Consider the following 22990-nt stretch of genomic DNA (forward strand, 5'->3'; position numbering starts at 1 on the left):
CTTTCTTTTCGGCCTTTTATAATCTCAGCCATCCCCTACTACATTGTGGCCTCACCTCCAGCCCAACGGCAACAACATTTCATATCATCTCTTTTGGCATTTCAGGCATGTCACAGAAATGGAAGCATGAGCCTTCTGCCAAAGCTCACTCTTGCTGCCACCAGGAGCACATACCTGGAGCTTGCCCCACAGTAGGGGTGTTATGAGGGTGAGGTATTGGAGTACTTGGGGTGCCCCTTAGGCCAGTTGGGGAAATCTGAGAAAAACCTGTCTCTTGCAGCTCTTGCTGGGCAGGCTTCTTGCTGGAGTCCTTGACATGTTTAGCCCCTTTAATGCCTTCTAAAGTGTCCTCTCTGCTTTCTGCCTGCCATTCCTGCCTTTTAGTTGTGTAACTCATAAGTCAGTGATCCGGAAGGGTAAAAGAAATGGACCTCTTGGCAGCATTCTGCACAGCTGAGGAAGCCAGCTGCTTACTCACAACTCTTTCTCCAGTGGGAGAAATCGTAAACTGAGAAGGTCTCAATTGGCACTGAGCTGTGCCACGTTGGGGAAGGAGTGACATAAGTCAAACTGTTTCTCCTCTGCTCTGCATGCAAAACTTGTATGTTTTAGCTTCAACAGTGTGCTTCTTCTTCTGGGTTTCTCTTCTGGAGAAACTTACAGGAAGATTCTCTCGTCTGTGAGTAACCATCTAAAAGCAGGGGTAGTCAACCTTTTTATACCTACCACCCACTTTTGTATCTCTGTTAGTAGTAAAATTTTCTAACTGCCCACCGGTTCCACAGTAATGGTGATTTATAAAGTAGGGAAGTAACTTTACTTTATAAAATTTATAAAGCAGAGTTATAGCAAGTTAAAGCATATAATAATAATTACTTACCAAGTATTTTATGTCAGATTTTCGCTAAGTTTGGCAGAATAAATCTTTATAAAACAACTTACTATAGTTAAATCTATCTTTTTATTTATATTGTCAATACTTTGGTTGCTTCGCTACCACCCACCATGAAAGCTGGAACACCCACTAGTGGGCAGTAGGGACCAGGTTGACTACCACTGAAAGACATTTTTCTCCAAGTCTCCTGGGCTAAGCTGGAAGGGCCTAAAGACATGTCATGCTTTAATGCAGGATTCATAACTGAGAACAAGGTCAGTACATCTAATATCCTACATGTGGGTAGTCAACACTCCTAGCTCCCTTGACATATGGTAACAGATCCCACAGTTATCACAAAGCTGTTGTCTGTGGATGAATGCCAGATTGCTGTTGAGAGGGAATACAACAAGGGACATCATATTCTGCATCTTCATCACCAAACTCTTTTTCAGAGTGGCTGTACCATTGTACATTCCCACCAACTATATAAGGGGGATCCAGTTTCTCTGCATCTGTACTTGTTTTTAGTTTTCACTATCTTAAAAATTTATATTAATTTTTACAGGTGTATACTGGTACATTATTGTAGTTTTATCTGCATTTTTCTGTGGTTAATCATGTTGAACATTTTCTTTATGTGTTTATTAACCATCTGCTTACCCTCTCAGTAAAATATCTTTGTATGACTTTTGCCCATTTTATTTATTTATTTTAGCAAGAGAGTGAGAGAGACAGACAGACAGGAAGAGAGAAATGAGAAACATCAATTCATAATTGTATCACTTCAGTTATTAACTGATTGCTTCTCATACATGCCTTGACTGGGAGAGCTCTGTCTGAACCAGTAACCCCTTGCTCAAGCCAGCAACCTCAGGCTTCAAGCTAGCGACCCATGAACTCAATCAAGCTAGTTACCATGGGATTATGTTGATGATCCCATCCTCAAACCGGGGACCCCACACTCAAGCCGGTGAGCCTGTGCTCAAGCCAGCAATTTTGAGGTTTTGAACCTGAGTCCTCATCATAACAGATTGACGTGCTATTCACTGACCACTACTGGTCAGACAACTTTTGCCCATTTTATGATTGAATTGTTTGTTGTTTTAGAGTTCTTTATATATTCTAAATACTGGTTCTTTTTTTTTTTTTTTTTTTTATTTTATTTATTCATTTTAGAGAGGAGAGAGAGGGAGAGAGAGAGACAGAGAAGAGAGAGACAGGGGGAGGAGCTGGAAGCATCAACTCCCATATGTGCCTTGACCAGGCAAGCCCAGGGTTTCGAACCGGCGACCTCAGCATTTCCAGGTCGACGCTTTATCCACTGCGCCACCACAGGTCAGGCTAAATACTGGTTCTTTATACAAAGTGACACCTCAGTTTTTGTCGACAATCTGTTCAAAAACAATCACCGAAATCTGAAACCGATGAAAATCGACACAATTATTTCCTTATGAATCAATGTAAATTCAATTACTGTGTTAGCACTTGCAAACAATTAAAAAAGCACAAAAACACTGGAAAGCAATGGAATTGTTTGTCTAGAACAGGGGTCTCAAACTCAACTCAGCATGTGGGCCGCAGAGCAAGATCACAGCCTTTCAGCAGGCCGCACTAGGTCTACAAAAGGCAACTGTTACGCAACACTTTTCTCACTGCAGTTGAAAACAAAAAAAATCAGTACAACAAGCACAATCATACATGCAGTTTACTCAGTGTCACAAAACGACCAGAAACTGTAGTTCGCATCACAACTGCTGTTAACTAAGCTAATATCTAGCTAGGATGCTAGAGAAATGAAAAATACAAGTAGGCCCCTCGGCTTACTTAATTTTATCCAAAATATTTTGAACTTCGTGGATTAGTCTGCAGGCCGCACAAAATTGTTCAGCGGGCCGCATGCGGCCCGCGGGCCGCAAGTTTGAGACCCCTGGTCTAGAAGCACAGGGTGATGCTCACACAAAGAGAAACAATGCCACACTAAGCAGAAGGCAAAGTTGCCCTTTGTTTTGCAAAATTAGAGCAAGGTCAAGTGGGCACGCCAAAGAAATTCGAGGCAGCCAATGAAAATCAGACTAATTTTTCAGGGAAAAAATAGATGAAAACCAAAACCAACGATAACCGAATTCAATGAAAACTGAGGTATTACTGTATCTGTGGTTTGCAAACATCCTCCTTGTCTGTAGCTTATCTTTTCTTCTTTTCAGGCCTTATCACCAATCAAAATTTTTAATTTTGATAAAGTCCATTGTATCATTTTTTTTCTTTTATGAATTGCTGTCATATCTTAAAATACTTTGACTAACCTTAAATCCTGAACTTTTTGTCTTGTGTGTTTTCTCTAAAATTTTTATTGTTTTACCACTTATATTTAAATTTATTTCTTATTATAAATCAATGTTTGTATCCTGACCAGGCAGTGGTGCCGTAGATAGAGCCTCGGACTGGGATGCGGAGGACCCAGGTTTGAGACCCCGAGGTCGCCAGCTTTAGCATGGGCTCATCTGGTTTGAGCAAGGCTCACCAGCTTCTACCCAAGGTCGTTGGCTTGAGCAAGGGGTTACTCAGTCTGCTGTAGCCCCATGGTCAAGACACATATGAGAAAGCGATCAATGAACAACTAAGGTGTTGCAATGGGAAACTAATCGTTGATGCTTCTTGTCTCTCTCCGTTTCTGTCTGTCCCTATCTATTCCTCTCCCTGACTCTCTCTCTGTCTCTGTAAAAAATAAATGAATAAATAAATAAATGTTTGTAAAAAGTTGTTAGATTTAGATTGAGGTTTAGGATTTTTTTTTTCCTATAAATAGTCAATGTTTCTACAATCAGTTGTTGAAAAGACAATTATTTTTCCATTGTACTGTTTCTGTACTTTCTTCAAGAAACAGGCATATTTTTGTGGGTCTATGTCTGGGTTTTAAGTCTTTCCCACTGACCTATGTGTCTATACCTTTGCCATTACCACACTGTTTCATATACTGTATTTTCAACCTTAAAGTAAAGTAGATTAATTTATTCCACTTTGTTTACGTATTTATTTATTTATTTATTTATTTATATAACAGAGACAGAGAGAGGGACAGAAAGACAGGAAGGGAGAGAGATGAGAAACATAAATTCTTCATTGCAGCTTCTTAGTTTTCATCGATTGCTTCTCATGTGTGCCTTGATCGGGAGCACTACAGCAGAGTGAGTGACCATTGCTCAAGCCAGTGATCTAGGGCTTCAAGTCAGTGACCTTTGGGCTCAAGCCAGCTATTCCATGCTCAAGCTGGTGATCTCTCACTCAAGTCAGATGAGCCTGTACTCAAGCTGGCTACCTTGGGGTTTCAAACCTGGGTCCTTTGTGTCCCAGTTCGATGCTCTATCTACTGCACCACTTCCTGGACAGGCTATTCTTCTTTCCTAAGATAGCTTTAGCTATTTTAATTTTTGCTTTTCTGTATAAATTTTAGAATACGCTTATTTAGTTGTACAAAAATATTTGTTTGTTTGTTTATTTTAGTTCAGAGGAGGGATAGTGAGGCAGAGTCCCACATGTGTCCACCTGGGATCTACCCAACAAGACTATCTTGCATTGATGCTCACGAACAGAGCTATTTTTAGTGCCTGAGGCTAACTTTTGAACCATTTTCACTATCCTCAGCACCCAAGAGAAAGAGATGGGGGAGAGAGAGAGAGAAGGAAACAAATGGTTGCTTTTCCTGTGTGTGCTGACCGGGAATCAAACCTGGACATTCATAGGCTGGGCCAACATGCTGCCCACTGAGCCATGTGCCAGGGACACAAAAACTCTTGATGGAATTTTAATAAAAAATATTATTAAATGCATAAATAAATTTGGGGAGAGTTGGCATCTTTATTATGTTTATTTTCCAATTTGTTAAAATTATATTTTTCTCCATCTATTTAGGTCTTTCTTTATCATTTTCATGGTATTTTATAATTTCAGAATACAGATCCTGTACATATTTTGTTATAATTACCCTAAAGTTTAATTATGGTTTAATTATAGCAAATTTAATTTTCTTTGGAGCAATTGTAAATGATCATTTGTTTTTCATTTTTGCTCCATGTATCTATTGTTAGTATAAACATTGTATTGCTTTTTGTGTGTCAATCTTATATACTATGACCTTATTGAATTTATGTATTAGTTATAAGAGATTTTTAATTATTTTTGTGTAGATTTCTTGAAACTTCCTATGTATAAATAAATAATATCATCTGAAAATAGAGGCAGTTTTATTTTTTTTTTCTTTCTGATAACTATGTCTTTTACTTCTTTTCTTGGCTCAAGATACTGCTTAAAAATTCCATGACAATTCTAAGAGATGAGTGCAGATATCTTTGTGTTATTCCTGATTTTAGGAGAAAAATATTTTATTTTTCACTAATAAGTATAATCTTAGTTGTAGATTTACATTAGGTGCTTTTTATCAAGTTGTTAGTTCCACTCTAATCTTATATTATAGCTATTTTTTAAAGAACTGGTATATAGTTATATCAAACACTTGTTTTATTTCAATTCATATGGTCATACAATTACTTTTCTTTAGGCTATTGATATAAGTGTTTTATCAATTAATTTTGAATGTTAACATGTAGAATAAATTCCACTTATGCACAGTGTATACTTATTTTTATACTCACAAGATTTGATTGACTTTTTTAAAAAGTATGTCTTTTTAAAAAGTCTTAGAAAATAAATGGTTGTATTCAATTTCAAATATTTTTTATTCAATAAAATTAAATCGATATTCTGTGTTTAATAATTTAGGTGGGTTTTCCAGATTTAATATACACTTAAAATAAAATATTTGTTTTTTTATTGCTATAATTTTATTATTTTTGCAAATATAAAATACCATATTTTATTTTATGTCTGAAGTTAGGAATTAGAGACACTTTTCCCCCATTGGTGATTGGTTGTCTCTTTCTCTCATTCTCTCTTGCCTTTTTAGTTGTCAATTACTTCACTCAAGTTAATTTTGATAAGACTCACTGTACATGTAAGATATCCCATGAGTAAGGAGAAAGTAACACTAAACAGATCCATGGTAATTCAACTCATAACAAGAGATAAATCTGTTTGTCTTTAAAAATATTTTTCTCTCATTTGAAAATGTTTGTATCCATTATCACTTCTATCAGCAGAATGGTCCAGAGAGAATAAATGAATATATGAGAAAATATATTAGAAGAGACAGAAAAGCATAAATATATTAATAGGCCAGAAATAAAATACCCTTTCCTCTCAGTCTCATGTGGGCAATCTGCTATAATTCAGAAATCAGACAGAAGGCACAGAGACTTTTAATTGCTCCCTCAATGTGCCTCCACTTGACCTAAGAAGTCTGGCATCAATTCTTCAGTAAAAACTAAATATGTGCCAAGTGTGAACTTCGGAAAAAGAAAAAAACTACTTTTCAACACTTCAAGTCTATTAAAACTGTCTAACAATTTCTTAAAGTTCACACTTGGATAACTTAAAATCACTTAATGGAATTCTACTAACCTTTCCAAATATTGTACCTTGAAGCTGAGTGTAAGAATGAGAAATTCTGGCTTAAATGATACTATTTCAAGAAAGATATACATACTTGAAAATAAGGACTGTAAGTTGTGTGTGAGTGTTTTCTTCCTCAGACATGGCAACTGATTTTTTTTCAGTAGAATAATAGTTGACTAGATCCAAAATTATACCATTAAACTTTTATATTCTTACATAAACACTTTGTTTTTTTCATACTGTCAAGGTTTTATGAGTGTTTTATTAATTTATATTCCCCAATAAGAGATTGACTGTGGTTCAATGTAGTGTCTTCTTCCATTGTAATTATATATGATTGTGAGCTACAATAAAGTGCTTGTTAATACAAAAACTATTCAATTAGGACATATGACTAACACAAATATGATAAAATTATTTCTCCTATATTATGCCTATACATAAGAATAACACACAGTCAGTCATGGTATACTTGCAAATATATATTATACCATCAAATTTTATTTAATATAAGACATATATGTTGCCAACTTACTATTTTTAAAAATGTGGATATACATAAATGGAAGATATTTCTATTAGCATAGATTTTTGTTGTTGTTGTTCATTATAGGTTCCAAAAGTATTCTTTATATTTGGACATTATTTTTTTAATGTTTTTTGTTTTTTCCACTGTATTTGGAAGAGCTGGAACTAGAACATGAAAGAAAAGTACAAAATACTTCAGGAAGTATAATGTGGGCTGGCACTGGAAATAAGAGGAGCCAAGGATAATAATAAATAATTAAGGAATTAAGACATGCATTATTTTTGTTTTTACTGAAATAATTGAATATTTTAAAATTATGATCATATGTTAAAAACCCTTTCTACCTGGAGAAAAATATCAGGTCTACCTGACTTTAAATGTCTAACATTCATTAAACATTGACATTCCATCAATATTTTATTTAATAGCAACTACGAACTTGGTGACATACTTATATGTATCTGTGTAATTCCCTTAAGTTTCTCTTCGTATTGAATTCAAGTTTCAAATTTTGACTCACTAATAGCACTTGGAGAAAATATTCATTGTTTATCAGTCTCTATTTCTGTTTCTTGTGGTTTAATCCAGACACACTTCCCAAACTTCAATAACTTCAAGACTGGCCTCCATGCTTTTAAGCTCATTTTCTATAAGCCATCTTTTAGGCATTATCTTTGATGACATTTTCTTAATTAAAGGTCACATTTACTGAATGAGGTACCTATTGTTTATACCTTATTTATTTAGTGATATAGTGGAATCAGTCCTAACTTCCTTACATGAGCCAATTTGGTTACACCTTTCCATTTCCATATGTGGTAACAGAAAATTGGGAATTCATAATTGGCCATGCTGTAGAAATTTATATCACAAAAATTAGCACACAGTGGAAATTTAGAATTTTTCTTTCTTGTTTTTTCTACCTGGTAAACAAGTTGGTAAATATTTATCAGCACATAATTGCTTATAGCTCTTCATCAACTGATCCTATCAATGGTGAAATCAATTTAGAATCTTGGTATGCATTTTAATTTCTTTATTTCTTATAATTTGGGAAACCGTATCTCTTTTGACCCTGCAATCTATACTTATTTTTGTTACACAGCTTTGATGAGTTCAGTCCTAAAACATAGCCACTCCTTCCCCATGTTCATACTATACTTTCCCCAATCTAAAAGGTTCAGTATTGAGCCTGACCTGTGCTGGTGCAGTGGATAAAGCATCAACAAGAAAAGCTGAGGTCACTGGTTGGAAGCCTCAGGCTTGCCTGGTAAAGACACAAAAAGGAGTTGATACTTCCTGCTCTAAAATGAACAAATAAAAAAAATATTAAAAAAATAAAAGGTTCAATATTTAAATAGACACAGGTCTACACATATGGTGTTTTCATTATTCATATGTATCTGCTGAAATATCACAATCTTTTGAAGATAAAAGTAATGATGTTTTCATTCTATACTTCTAAACATATTAAGTAATTTGATATATATATTATGATAAACTAACATATTTTAAGTAAATTATAACTTTTAATAGTTAAATAAAACTTGAATAATTATACAGAATGAGAGTAAAATAATAGAGTCTATGTTTGTATATATACACACAGAGCCTACTCTTCATGACAATATATTAGAAAGAGGTGAGATTTAGATATTAAAATGATTTGAGTTTAAATGACTGCTCTATTACATGCTAACACAAAATGTTGAAGATATTCAGTTAAAGGCTCTCTTTTGTGAAAAGGAAATACTACACATCTAATAGAATGATTGTAAAGAATAAGTGGGAGAATACATCCAAAGTTCCTATGTGTCAAAATATTAACCTGGAACATATGGTTTCAAAATTATTGTTCTCATTTTCCTCAATTACTCTGACAATGAACAATATAGAAAATCAACCATCCAGCTAACATAAAAGATGCAATTAGAAAAATATCAGCCATATGAAGATGTATTTTTAAGAATTTGCACAAATATTTTCCATCCATTCTGTAGCACTTTATCGCCTTGACAATTCAGTTTTTGGTTATGTTAATAATAATCCTAATTGTTTCTGATCGCTACTTGCCCCATTTTGCAAAGGTAGAAGAGATATTACTTCCAGTACGCCAGCTCCAAAGATGAACTAAGTAGAAACAGTCTGTCATTATTGTGATCATGAAATCTGGAAGTGATAATTAACAAATATTGTGGTCAAATATACATGAATTTTTCTTAGGATTTGTGTTAAAAAGAAATCTTGCTAACAAGAAATCTTGTGTAGAATGCATTGAATTCAACATCATGCTATGATTAATTTTTAAAATTATTATTGTCATAGCTTTAGATTAAGAGTGCCATCAACTCCTAATAATTCAGAGCATTTTCACATAAAAAGGACTAGTTACCTTTACAACCTCTCTGCAAATAATATGATGATTATTATAGGGAAAAAGAAATTTTCCTTATCAGACTTCAAGTACTGAAGTATCTCCTTGCCTTTTGCCTTAATATTTATTTTAAGAATTCAGATTCCAATTGTATGATTGATCTCTATTTCTTCCCACATAGCCAATTTTGATCCGTATAAAGAGCCCATTCAAATTCTATATAAACATACTGTCATCAAGTGCTAATGGATATTTTCTGTATACCCTTGGCACAATGACAATTTAATTTTCACAGAGGCAAGCAAATACCTAAGCTTGTTATACAAACATCCAAGCGTTTAATCAGCTCGTTCTTTGGGGTTGGGATATATTAGAGAAACAACATTTTATCTTGCATACCAGATGCTGTCTTCAACAGAAATATGACAGCATCATTTCTTAAACTCAAAAGACAGGTCAAGGTCTCAAAATACAATCGTGGCTTTATGTTATCTTTAGTAAATGTTTTCCTTTTAATTGTAGAACTTTAAATGATTAATCAATCTCCAAGTGATTACATTGGAATGCTGACACCTGATATAGATGCTAGGTCATAGCTAAGTGAGAGAAAGGGGAAATTGCATTTAGAATATTTTTACTTGAGACATAAATATTTATCTCAGCTGCATCCTCTAGCCCCAAGGGGGCGTTTGGCTCTGCCCTTTTCTTACATTGATTTCCATAACAACACAATGAATTTAAATGATATGAGTAAATAAAAAGTTCTTTTTTTTTTTCAGGGAAAACAATGAATTAAATGTGATAATCAAATATCTCAGAGTAAGAATTTTAATCTGAATATTTCTCTAGTCCCGTGAAGTAAATTCATATTTTCCTTAAAGTTCAAACATCAGGCTGCGTCTAACTCAAGTGAAAGTTACTATTTTGAAAGTTATGGCAGCAGTATAATTGTTCCAAGATGTTTTTAGCTTTAAAATCATTTTGAAAGTGAAGAATCAAAGTTCCCTTTTCTAAACAAATATTTTTTTATATATCTATTTTACTCTATTAATATCAGTGAAAATAAAAATAAAATGAGAAGCAAACTCAATAAAAGCACATGTTGGTTTCTCATATAAAGTGCAAATATTTAGGACTACATAATGTTCCAAAATGTGAGGGAAAAAATGTTAATGAAATATTTTATAAGGAAAATATTAATTTCCAAATAGCAAAATTTAAACCAAAACTTTGAATAACCTTTCATTTATTTTTAAGATGCAATTTAAAAAATGTTTTAATTAATAGGTATTTTTCTTTTGTTCTTTATTATTGTTATTATTATTTTTTGTGATGGAGACAGAGAGATACAGAGAGAGGGACAGACAGACAGGAAGGGAGAGAGATGAGAAGCATCAATTATTTGTTGTGGCATTTTAGTTCATTGATTGTGTTCTCATATGTGCCTTGATGGGGGGTGGGGGCTACAGCAGAGAGAATGACCCCTTCCTCAAGCCAGCGACCTTGGTCTTCAAGCCATTGACCTCGGGGTCTCAAACCTGAGTCCTCTGCGTCCCAGTCTGCCACTCCATCCACTGTGCCACCTCCTGGTCAGGCTACAAAATGTTTTTGATTACAAATGATATCACTATCAATAAAACTAAGAGAGTTTAAGGTACATATACATGCAGGGGTGTTTAGAAATGCAAATGTAACGTCATTTGATATTAACTTGTTATGTCTTTAGAGATTCCAAGTATTGTTTTATTTGATAGCTGGTGCTTAAGATAACAGATGAAAACTTCATAAAGGGGTAAGTGCACAACCTTTGTGGGGAGGTATATCTGGACAACTTTTATCTCTCTATAGAAACAGAATATTAAAAAAGTGCTGAGACATTACTCAAGACAGCCATTCTTTTATTTTTTCATGTTATTGATATACTATAAAGACCAGTTACCACATCACAGCAGGTATGAGGCTATGTAGTTACCTATATAGTTACCACCCAATTGTAGATTACATCCTTTTGGGAAATGGAGGAATCATTTAAAAATAAAATGTATTTTTATATATTACTAGAATACTATACTATGGCTGTGGAGTAAAATAAAAGAGGTGACAGTACGTGAAGTGCTATTTCGTATATCTAATTTATAGAAGTTGTTCAGGGAAAGTAATACTGAAAAAAATGGCATTTAATAAAAGGAAAATATAAGAAAGGTGACCTGGGGATATCTATAGAAAATACACACCAGACGAGGTCAGTGAAACAGACAGGGTCTAGTCAGTCTTGTGCCTTCTGTTTCACTGGTAAGCCTTACATCAGTGGTGATGGAACTGATGCTGAGTGACACTGGGTGTTAATAGTGTGAGATTTATTTCAGGTTCTATAACAACAACAGAAGGATTATAATCCAGGCTCCCTTTCTGGGAATGTGTTTAAATACCTGCATTCCTTGATGTGAGAACTACCCCTTATTTTGGTAAACGTGGAATTGCCGATACTCACCCCCCGGCCTGCTGTGCGGTGGGTGAGAGGAGTGACACAGTGACAGTCGCCCCTAAGGATGAGAGCAGCACAGATGTCCCCGCCAGGGGAAGGAGATAAAGAACCTCCGTGGCATATTGCACTGGGCTCTGGAGACAAACAGCATGTTTTTAATTCTTAGGCAATCTCTTTACAAGTCATGTTATGGACCCAGTAATTTAATCACCATTGCAAATGCCATTCAACTTTTCTTTTCTATTAATTGGGCCTGAACTGAGAAATCATTTAATTCTTAGTTGTAATTGTATATGGATAGCTCTCCTTAATGTAAAACCTGACAGTTATGGGCTGGGGGGAAAAAAAGAACATAAGATATCCATGCTAAAAATAAAGCTACAGTATCCCAAGCCCTAACGACACAAGAAGAAACTGCTAATATAGATTGCAGCTGCGATGTCAAAAGGCACAGTGCCCTCTGACTGCCAACAGGCTCCTCATTATTGGGTTTTATTTGCAGAGAATTCTCTTCTCCATTTCTATGAGAGTGTGTCTCCCTATTTCTCTCTTTACCTTAAAATTAGGTCTTTCCGATGTCCTTATGATTTTTTGTCACAATTCCTTTTGAGTATGACTCCTGCTGCTGGACACTTCTGAGTTGGCACCTGTTCCTCCCGTGAATGTGCCAGTTTTTATCCAGGAAAGCTCATTGATTTTAACAGTGGTAATCTGGTAGTTTTCAAAAAGGAATTAAGAATATTTGTGCACTCAATGTCTCTTCTACAACTAGGTCCAATTACTTAAAACTCAGTAAAAAAGCATGAATCTAAGAAACAGACCAATATGAGTCCATGAGTAGAGAATATTGTGGCTAACACTATAAGTCTATTTGAAGAAGTGATTCATACACAGTTCCTGTTCTAAGGTGGTTTTTTTTTTTTTGTATTTTTCTGAAGCCGGAAACTGGGAGAGACAGTCAGACTCCCGCATGCGCCCGACCGGGATCCACCCGGCACGCCCACCAGGGGGCGATGCTCTGCCCACCAGGGGGCGATGCTCTGCCCCTCCGGGGTGTCTCTCTGCCGTGACCAGAGCCACTCTAGCGCCTGGGGCAGAGGCCAAGGAGCCATCCCCAGCGCCCGGGCCATCTTTGCTCCAATGGAGCCTTGGCTGCGGGAGGGGAAGAGAGAGACAGAGAGGAAGGAGGGGGGGGCGTGGAGAAGCAAATGGGCGCTTCTCCTATGTGCACTGGCCGGGAATTGAACCCGGGTCCCCCGCACGCCAGGCCGACGCTCTACCGCTGAGCCAACCGGCTAGGGCCCTCTGTTCTAAGATTTTTATAATGTCACCAAGTCATAACAGTTGCTCAGTGCATACATATGATAAAAATTAACCTCAGCTGCTAAAACTTTTGAAACATTTATTACATTCAATTTGTTTATATAACAGCAGGGTAAGGACTGATTTCTTTTGATGGAGGTAGAAAGCATGACTGTTAAAATAGTGCTACTATATTAAGTTGAACCATATGACTCAACCACCTTTCACCCACAAAGTCTATAATTTCATACAATGCAACTAAAGTAGAGTAAGACAAGATGTCATAATATTAATCTCATGCTTTTCAATCTAAAATCCTATTTAGCATAAGAAAGTACCTTAACGGCTAATCCAAGGATTTTTTAGGCATATTTGTAGTTAGAACAATCTTTCAGAGAAATTTTACCACCAAGACCAATATATACAACAGATAAATAAATCTTGTCATGGTACACACAAAGGCACCTTAACCACTAAAATTTTCACCTTTATACTACCTAGTAATAGTTGAAGTGGTTGAGAGAAGACTGTGAAAAATGCTTTAGTAAATTAAACCCTCTTTACAAATAATAAGTCTGAGGTTTTGAGGAGTGAACTGACTAGATTAAATTTGTAGTTTATAGGTAGTGGCCTTCTGATTTGTGCACTAACAGATAGATTTGATATAAATAAAGTTCAAATTTCTGAAGGGCGTTATATCATAGGCATTTCAAAGTTTTAGGTTGTTTATATACTTATACGTCAGGGTTTCAGGAGGCAAAAATATTTTTTGCAAGGCTCTGCCACCAGTTAATGATTTGCATAGCTATATTCTCATGTTGCCATCTGTTAGAGTGTTTGAACCACCATGGGCTTATTTTTATTATTATTTTTAAACCTGGCAGTGATCAGAGACTTGATGATTTTGGAAGAATTGTTATGATTATACAGAATGTTATTTTATGGGGAAGTGTAGTTGATCATTGAAGAAGTATTTTACCAAAGCTATTTTCTTTTTTTTACAGAGACAGAGAGAGAGTCAGAGAGAGGGATAGACAGGGACAGACAGACAGGAATGGAGAAAGATGAGAAGCATCAATCATTAGTTTTTAATTGCGACACCTTAGTTGTTCATTGATTGATCTCTCATATGTGCCTTGACCGTGGGGCTACAGCAAACCGAGTAACCCCTTGCTCAAGCCAGTGACCTTGGATCCAAGCTGGTGAGCTTTGCTCAAACTAGATGAGCCCACACTCAAGCTGGCAACCTTGGGATCTCGAACCTGGGTCCTCTGCATCCCAGTCCAAGGCTCTATCCACTGCACCACCGCCTGGTAAGGCTTTTCTTTTTCTTTTTCTTTTTTTTTTTTTTTTTTTTTGGAAAAAAATTGGCTTATTCCACTAGAAATTACTGCTCATGACACCGGTATCTCGAGAACAGTTAGAGTAAGGCATCAGCATAGTTTCCAATGAACTCCCCCAGGAGTGAGCAGTTTGAAAGAGGGCATGATATCATCCAAATGCAATCTGTGCAGCACATCAATTAACTTGGAAGAGAGAATTGTAACATAGCTCTAAAGAAGTTCAAAGAAAAATAAATTGACTTGGCTTCTAATCAAATCAGCAATCCCTTGAACTTCTAGATAAGCCTAGTTGACTGATTTCATATTGATATTTTTATAATACAAAATAATTTCTACTTTCACTGGGTTACCAGGAGGTACATTTCTTAACTTCTAAATTTTGTCATTTTAAATTTTTTTCTTTTTAATTTTTCTTTTTCTTTTTATTGAATTTATTGGGGTGACACTGGTTGACAAAATTATACAGATTTTAGGTTCACAATTCTGTATAAGTACCGCGCGCTAACCGATTGCGCCACTGGAGCTCCAGGTTCACAATTCTATAACATATCATCTATACACATTACTGTATGTTCACCACCCTAAATCACATCTCTGTCTGCAACCTCTATACTCTCTTCCACTCCCGCCAAAGTCCTCCCCTCTGAAGTCACTATATTGTTGATTTTTTTTCTCTCCTATATTCTTTTTGTAATATATGAAAATGGCAAAAATTTGCAGGGCCTTTTTAGAACTAACATACCTAAAACCTAGAAATATCCTCATTGTATTCTCTTCTGCCCTTCAAATCTTTCTCTCTCTTTCTCTCTCATCACCTAGTTTGCAAGATTAAGACTGGGTAAAGTTGTAGAATATATTCACAAACCATTTATTATTGCAATAAATAAGATGCCTATATTTTTTCTACATTGGGTTTAAACTTCTTTAAAGCTTTCACAGTGAATGTTAGTGGCTATGCTAAATAATTCTTTGGCTAACAGGACAGACTGTGTCTGTATAGCTCCTGAACAATATTTGGCCTTGCCTGGAGATCCCAAACTATTTGCCTGATAAATGAATGTTCGCTGGTAAATGTGCTACAAATTCATTAAGTACTTAGGACCTGTTACCATTCCTTTTTTCTTTATTATTTTTTTTGTACTAACATATTTTTTAGTGAGAACAGGAGGGGCAGAGAGACAGACTTCTGCATATGACTGAACTGGGATCCACCAGAAACCCACTACGAGAAAATGCCCTGCTCATCTAGGGCATTGCTCTGTTGCTCAGCAACTGAGTTCTTCTTAGTGCCTGAGGAGGAGGCCACAGAGCTATCCTCAGCAGCATGGCCAACTCACTCCAATCTAGCCATGGTTGCAAGAGGAGAAAAGAGAGATGCATTTAACTTGTGTTCCCTGTGATAATTTCAAACAAACAAACAAAAAGAAAACACTTTATGTTGTCCTCCATATAGAATTTAAGAAACATCATCCGAGGATATGGGAAATAGCTGGTACCCACATTTTAGCTGAAAAGATAAAGGCTGGCTAAACCATAAGGCAGGGTAAAGAGAAAAGGTAGGCAAGGGGCAGGCTGTGTGTTTCTCCTGGGTCAATCACAAGTAGCAGGATGAACTCTCAGTGTCTTGTCCTGTTGGAGTGGGAGTACCCCAGTACCAAAGACTCAGAGAGGCAACTGAGACAGGAGACTTTTCAGGGATTGGTCACAAAGGGGCAGCTATAGAAGATATCACTGTCTTCAGGGGCCTATGCTTGATATAGATAAAAATTTCTAAAAAAAAAAAAAGGTGTTTAAATTTGAAGTTTCTTTTTAGCCATTGTTTAACTTATTGATCACAAAAGCTTTCTAAATGACTTTCTCATTGATATTCTTGAGTTTAAAAATGTTAGTACAGGCCCTGGCGAGGTTGACTCAGTGGTAGAGCATTGATTGGCCCAGCATATAGATGTCCTGGGTTATATTCCTGGTCAGGGCACACAGGAGAAGTGCCCATCTACTTCTCCACCCCTCCCCCTCTCACTTCTTTCTCTATCTATCTATCTATCTATCTATCTATCTATCTATCTATCTATCTATCTATCTCTATCTCTATCTCTATCTCTATCTCTATCTCTATCTCTTCCCCTCCTGCAGCGATGGCTCAATTAGAGTGAGTTGACCCCAGGCACTGAGGATGGCTCCATGGCTACTGCCTCAAGTTTTATCCTGTTTCTCCAAAAATAAGACAGTGTCTTATATTAATTTTTGCTCCTAAAGATGCACTAGGTCTTATTTTTAGGGGAGGCCTTATATTTCTAAGCTTGAAAAAAATTGCATTAAGTCTTATGTTTGGGGGATGTCTTATTTTCAGGAATACAGGGTAGGAAGAGTTTGGTTTCTTAGCAATGTAGCAACATCCCTGATAGGCAGAGCATCGTCTACTAATGGGCGTGTGGGGTGGATCCCAGATGGGGCACATGTGGGGGTCTGTCTCTACCTCCAATCCTCTCACTGAATAAAATAAAAAATAATAAAATAAAATATTAAATTAAATTTAAAAACAACATGAAATGTTTAAACACAAATTGACTTCTTTGTTTTCAGATAAAACACAGTCTAAAATTGTCAATAATTATGATCAATTTCTCTGCATATCACAAGCCTCTCTTGGAATAGATTGCTTTGGTAGACCAAAGTCAGACACCTGCATGCACTATTACTCCAGTGTCATGTGAGAAGGTGGCTTTACAGAAGTCTGCAGAGCAGAAATCATCAAACCTAGAAGTAAGATGAGAGTGTCCCTTTATTGTCCTCATTCTCTCTTTTTTCTCTCATTCTCATCCCTTTCTCCCAACTCTATGACAACACTTCCTACTGAGTTTAAAACTTTGTGTTTTGGTGGTTGTTCAATTCCTTCTTTGAAGTTCTGTGTTTTTATGAGCTGGGAGCAGGTGAAAGGCTAAAACTACAGCTCTCCTTTAGAAATTTTTGCATACATTGTACTAGTAGCTTTTTATAAAGTGGTACTTGCCACACAGTTTCTCCAATTTTGTCCTTCCACAATAATCACAAAATTATAATCACATGCACTATCTTGTTATGCTAACTGTGCCTTCAAACACTGTGCCTACTATTCCATCACCCTACCAACTTCTGTATTGTACCAGTAAATGCCACTGCTATATGTCCATTGCTACCTTTCCTTACTGGAGATGGTCACTTGTTCTAAAATATTGTGATATGGCATTATGTATTCTAGAAAATACTGTATTTTCTAGAATAACAAAGCCAGCTGAATCCCTGTAAGCAGAAAAGAAAAAAACCATACCTAATATATGTAATTTCCCAATAGATGAATTACCACCTATTCCAAGGTGGAAGAGGTTTACTGTAGTAAATTTTCACCAACAGGCTGGTTGTCTTCCTTAACAATGGTGCCTACTCATGGGCTCAGGGTTGGTCTCGTATGCCTGTTGCTTAGGCCTGATCTTCGATATACTTCCAACTTCCATTAGAGTTCTAAGGGTCTAATCAACGTTCTAAATTGGTAGGTTGCTTAATGTTGGCTTAAGATGGGCAGCACTGCTTATATGGTTGTATAACATCTTCTGGCCAAAAATTCAGTTGTACTGGGATCCAATAGGTGGCCAGAAGTTCGTTTATAAAATCTGTATTGTTGTCAAATGGAGAAACTTAGAGATTTTGCTGTAATTTTCTCTTTGAGACTTACCATAAATAGCACCTAATAGTGCCTTGTATTTTCTATTTCTTTCTTTTCCTCTTTTTTTCTGTAGATAACTTTAATACAGCAATTCTCAAACTTTTAATCCCAGGACTCCTTTCCCTTATGTAACTATAGATATATACACATGTAGATGATAGAGATCTAGCTATATTCACTGAATTAGAAATTAAAATTGAGAATTAAAAGAACACATAATTTTAACAGGATAATAAACCCATTATGTGCTAACATAAATAACATGTTTATAAAAATAACTATATTTAAAAATATATTTAATGATATAATTGGCATTGTTTTATAGTTTTGTAAATATCTTAAATGTCTAGCAATAGAAAACAGTTGATCTAAATTCAATCTTATTGAAGTATTTGAAAAATATCTGGTTGCATAAATATACAGTTGAAAAAAGTGGATCATTTTCTATGACCTTTATATAAAATTTTGGATATTAACCTTTAATACTACACCAAAATTCAACAAAAATTGTATGTCTGATAAAGAATAATCTTTTGAAAAGAAATCCAGTATCTAATTTTTAAAAAGTTATTATAAGATTGAACGTTCTTTCATTATTCTTTATGCCTAATTCCTAATGCAGCTATTCCATATTCAAAGAAAGCACTTTAAAACTATCTGTGTTTACTCATTTTTTACTATGTTTTTGTTATTAATTTTGCCTATTTTTGTTTTTACTTTTTACATGAGATAATCCTGTGCCATGAAATAATATATATTTTCTATAGCTCTGGAATTACCCTCTGACGCTCTCTAAAATGTCAGTATACTACTGATTTCTAAGACTGTGCTAGTGCATTTTCATTACCTAAAGCACTGTTTCCTTGTAATGTACTTTTGGTTCTGATGGGGTTTGTGAATGGTGCCATATTAAAAACATTTTATAAACCCCACACTTGGAGAAGCTTAGGCTTTTGCAGCAAAATTTATTTGGAGCTGAAGTAGAAAGTTGTTCAAGGGTATTCTACATCTCATTTCCCTTTGTCTCACCAAGGAAAACGTCCAGTCTTGACTTCAATTAGCCCAGTATAAAAATAATAATCCAGATATTCTGCACCATAGTTTAGCCCATATCAAAGCTTACTGCAGTCCAGGTGCTGTTCAAAGCCTGAATTTGGAAGACCATCCAGTGGCCAACCCATGCAGCATGGTTGCAAATGTGGTTAGCACACTTCTCTCAGCAGAATGCAGAGAAAAGGGCAAAAAGTAGGGAAAGGGCCCAATTTCTGTTAACTTTCTTTTAGCTAACCAGTCAGTTTCTTTAAAATTTCACAGACTTGTGTTGGTTTCTCTCCCACTAACTAGTCAGATCCTTCTTCTAGGCTAAACTGACAATCCTCTGTGGTCACCATTGTGGCTTCTACTGAGCTGGCTTTAAATTGCAAGCACAGAAACACCTTTACCCATAGTTTGGGTATGAATTGGTTTTACTCTGGCAGTAAGAAAAAACTTGTCCTTTTCTTAAGGAGTTCAGATCCAGGGTTCAAGGGCACAACAGATTCTAAAGGCACAGTGGCTAATTAGCCTGTGAAGGTTTTAGCCTTCTAGCAAATTAACTTAAATGGGATGTTGAAGCTTCTTATTGAAGCCAGTTTCCCGTTTTTATAAAATATAATGTCCAATACCCTTTTCTCTCTTTCCCCAACAATATCTAGCTACCTACCTAAATTTGCGTTTATACTTTGCTTAGCTGCCAATGCCAGATTACACAGAGACCCATCGCTACTTCTCAAAAACAGTTACATAAAAAATAAAATTTATACAAATTGACAAAAAATTCTTGTTGAAATTGTATGGTTGAAAGTAAAACTGTTCAACTTTATTTATTTTTTTGTCATTATGGTTTCTTATTAATCACACGATCATTTTGTAAACTCATAAAAATATGAATCTACCCTTAATTATGTTTGCAATGTCCAGGGTATGGAATTAAAGGAATGTCTGAAGGTTATGTCTTTGTGCCATCTCTAATTTTGACATTCAGATTTTACTATGACTTGCTTTAGAACAGTGCCACAAATTTTCTCCCAAAATTCTAATCATCTTATATAGTAAGGGGTAGGGGAAGATCAAAATATTATACGTGGTCCTCCTCTTTCCTGCACAGGAGTGGGTTTCTTTCTTTTTTTTTTTTTTTTTTAACAGAGACAGAGAGAGAGTCAGAGAGAGGGATAGACAGGAACAGACAGACAGGAATGGAGAGAGATGAAAAGCATCCATCATTAGTTTTTCGTTGCACATTGCAACACCTTAGTTCTTCATTGATTGCTTTCTCATATGTGCCTTGACCACGGGCCTTCAGCAGACCGAGTAACCCCTTGCTCGAGCCAGCGACCTTGGGCTCAAGCTGGTAAGCTTTTGCTCAAACCAGATGAGCCCACGCTCAAGCTGGCGACCTCGGGGTCTCAAACCTGGGTGCTCTGCATCCCAGACCGTCGCTCTATCCACTGTGCCACCGCCCGATCAAGCGGGGTGGGTTTTCTTAACTTCTATCATATTAACATTTTGTCCAGATGATTCTTTGTGTGTGTGTTGGGGGGCACTGCATTATGCATTGTAGGAATAATCCCTGACCTCTACCTATCAGACACAATAGAACTCTTTCTTCCTCAATCCTGCATGACAAGTTAAATTGACTCTGGGTATTGCAAATGTCCCTTGTGTGGTAAAATCTTCCCCCACTCCAGTTGAAAATCACAGCTTTATGTATTGAAACATACAACAAAAACTAAAACTCCACCTAGTCACTAGGGTCTTCAAATTAAGGGCAAAATCATTACTGTTTCTTGACCAACAGCATTCTTCAAATGTTGAGACTGATTAGAAGGGTTAGGGTTCTGGCTTTTAAATGTTAATGTGCATACAATGTGTCAGAGTTGGTTTAAAATGAAGATTTCTGAACTTACATTTCCAAAAAATTGTAATTTAACAACTTTTCATTGGAATCTATTAAATAGACCATTTTCCGCTTAAACAAAGGATCTACTGAATCACAGGTAAAACACATTAATGCATAGAAATTTTAAGAAAATATATGAGTTGTTAAAAACTGAATATAAAAAACAGTGTGGTCAAAAAATGTGGGATAAAATATAAGGTTCAGAGAAGAAGTGCCCCGTTTTAGTGAATAGAAAGGTTGTGTTTTTTTCCCTTGTACATATAGAAGTCTCAAGAGACAGGTTTTGCCTATATCCCCCTGAATTAAGAGCTTATCTATGTCCCTGAAGTGATTTAGAAATACAAGTCATGCACAATGAACAATGTCTTTTTGGGAAAAATGGTGGCTTTGACCTCAAGTGGTAAAAGGTTTTCTTGACCATATTTAAAGTAACAGATGACAAATTTTCTTTTATTCCAAACATGTATAGGCCCTGGCCAGTTGGCTCAGTGGTAGAGCGTCGGCCTGGCGTGCAGGAGTCCTGGGTTCGATTCCCGGCCAGGGCACACAGGAGAAGCGCCCATCTGCTTCTCCACCCCTCCCTCTCTTCTTCCTCTTTGTCTCTCTCTTCCCCTCCCACAGCCGAGACTCCACTGGAGCAAAGATGGCCCAGGCGCTGGGGATGGCTCCTTGGCCTCTGCCCCAGGCACTAGAGTGGCTCTGTTCGCAACAGAGCGACGCCCCGGAGGGGCAGAGCATCGCCCCCTGGTGAGCAGAGCGTTGCCCCCTGGTGGGCGTGCCGGGTGGATCCCGGTCGGGCGCATGCGGGAGTCTGTCTGACTGTCTCTCCCCGTTTCCAGCTTCAGAAAAATACAGAAAACAAACAAACAAACAAAAAACAAACCATGTGTAACTGAACGTAGCATTTGCCAAGTAAACTTAACTTTTCCCAAGGGACGTGAAAAGATATCTGCAGAGGTTTGATTGGTTTTGCTTGACCATCCCTGGCGAAGAACGTACTGACCAGGTCTGCAAGTATCCAGGGTTCCGTCCCAAACCTCTGCTGACACAATCTCATCAGTTCCTCGGAAACTGATTACCAGACACAGTCTTTTCTGTCAGCTGAATCAGGAGTTCTTTTCAGAGAAACACTACCCAAGCTGTTTCCTTCAGGCTTCTTTTTTGAGCAATAGTTACACTGAAATTTCCACGAAGACAACTAAGGCTGCTCTGAAGTAATTTTTTCAAATGCTATTGGACAAAAAGTGTAGTAAGTTTTTTTGGCGTTTTTTTTTATTCAACTTGTTTTTCAAACTCAGTAGATTCCTCAAAAGGCAAACACCATACTGGCAAGGCTGCTTTTCATCTGTTTTCTTCATTGTTGTGTCCCCAGCTATTAAAACTGTCCCTAAGCCCTAGAAAGAGCTAGATAAATATTTGTTAAGTGAACGATTAATCAGAAACTCATTGTGTTGAATTTGAAATGAGAGTATTCAAGCTTCCCCTCAAGCATTTCTAAGCAGACATATCTATGGAGCAATACATCACAATCTTTTTTTTTTTTTAATCTGGGTCCCATCCCTGCGCTTTAGGCCTATTTCCTTCCCACCAGCTCAAACCCATCACCCCCCGCCCCATTCTTCATGCATCACTGCTGTCCACTCTCCAGCACCATCCAGCTAACAGACATTAAACAGTGACACATCCTCTGGAAATAAAAGAAAGAAAATAAACATAAAACCTCTCGTTTGTCCTTCATCCTCCAATTACATTCCCGTTTCTTTTTCTGTTTATAAAATGTGTTGTCTGTCCTTTCCATTCTGCTCCCTATTACTATTTTTACTTGAACCCTCTCCAAGCAGGTATTTGCCCTGAAGTATACACTAAAAGTGCTCATGGGAAGGTCCACAGACACCGTTATGTTGCTAAATCCACTATTCAATTCTTCTCATTTC

Source organism: Saccopteryx leptura, chromosome 1 (assembly GCF_036850995.1).
Source record: "Saccopteryx leptura isolate mSacLep1 chromosome 1, mSacLep1_pri_phased_curated, whole genome shotgun sequence".
Taxonomy (NCBI): domain Eukaryota; kingdom Metazoa; phylum Chordata; class Mammalia; order Chiroptera; family Emballonuridae; genus Saccopteryx; species Saccopteryx leptura.